This window comes from Rhincodon typus, chromosome 2 (assembly GCF_021869965.1).
Source record: "Rhincodon typus isolate 14 chromosome 2, sRhiTyp1.1, whole genome shotgun sequence".
Classification (NCBI taxonomy): domain Eukaryota; kingdom Metazoa; phylum Chordata; class Chondrichthyes; order Orectolobiformes; family Rhincodontidae; genus Rhincodon; species Rhincodon typus.
The window spans coordinates 619,529-621,077 of NC_063333.1; positions in this window are offsets into that span (position 1 = coordinate 619,529).

Consider the following 1,549-nt stretch of genomic DNA (forward strand, 5'->3'; position numbering starts at 1 on the left):
ACACCCACCCTTCCCCGGCCACACGCCGCCAACAACACCCACCCTTCTCCACCCCACCCCGCCAAAACCAGCACTGCTCACATACACTTTGACCCTCCCTGTTGTTTAACAGAGCCAATCATGGTGCTACTGATCTGGCTGCTGCTGGTGCTTTTCCCTTCGAGGCCATGACCGCGCCCCCCCCCAAACATATCTAAAACTGTATACCTATGGGGGGGGCACAGAATGGCCACAGGGGATTCCTAAACTACCTGCTCTTGCTGGCAGACACCCATGTATCTGCTTGAACTTTTGGTGTGACCACATCCCTGAAACTTTCTTTTTATTTATTCACAATACGTGGGCATTTCTGGGCTGGGCCATTTATTGCCCATCCCTAAATGCCAAGAGGGCAATGCTGTGGGTTGGAAGTCATATGTATGTCAGGCCAAGTAAGGATGGCAGTTTCCTTCCCCAAAGGACATTAGTGAACCCGATGGGTTTTTCCTGACAATTGACAATGGATTCAGGGTCATCATTAGGCTCTTAATTCCAGATTCTTTATTAAATTCAGATTCATTTATCTGCAATAGAAAGATCCGAACTGGAGTCCATAAGACACAGGAGCAGAAATTAGGCCATTCAGCCCATCAAGTCTACTCTGCCATTCAATCATAGCTGACAAGTTCCTCAATCCCATTCTCCCGCTTTCTCCCTGTAACCTTCGATTCCCTTGGTAATCAAGGGCCTATCTATCTCAGTCTTAAATGTACTCAATGACCTGGCCTCCACAGCCTTCTGTGGCAGTGAATTCCATAGATTCACCACTCTCTGGCTGAAGAAGTTTCTCCTTATCTCCGTTCTAAAAAGTCTTCCCTTTACTCTAAGGTTGTGCCCTCGGGTCTTAGTCTCTCCTACCAATGGAAGCATCTTCCCAACATTCACTCTGTCCAGGCCATTCAATATTCTGTAATGTCACCAAAACATTTGCTGAGTCTTTGATTAATAGTCTAGCAATAATACCACTAGGCCATTGCCTCCCTGACTCCTATCCATAAAGCTTTCTGCTTCCCATATGCGCCTTAGTGAATCCAACTGCTGCTCCAATCAATCCATGTGGTCTGACAGGAGCTAAAGGTGGACACACTTCTTGCAGACATCATTGCCAGGGACAGTAGACTGCTCCCTGATCTCCCACATCTCTCAGGAGATGCAGACCACCACTAACTGCCATTACTAGCCCTCTAGTAACTACAGGATTTAAATAAAAGGAAAGACCTTGCTATACGTATAACTATAATGAATTGATACATAGTGCCAGTGCCTTTTCATCCTCAGGCATTAGAGAACAATTCTTAAGGCCAGATTTTATACATTTCCTCTCTATTTCCCTACCATATCATACCCCAACTGCCGCTTAGTGATGAGCTTAAATAAACTATCTGAAAATTCCTTATGAATGGTCAACTGCATCTTAGAGAACAGTGGTCTGAAATCTCAAGCTGCGAAACTTACTGTCAGATGCAGATGCCACAGAAGTCAAGTCAAGCTTTAATTACCTTGAAACTTG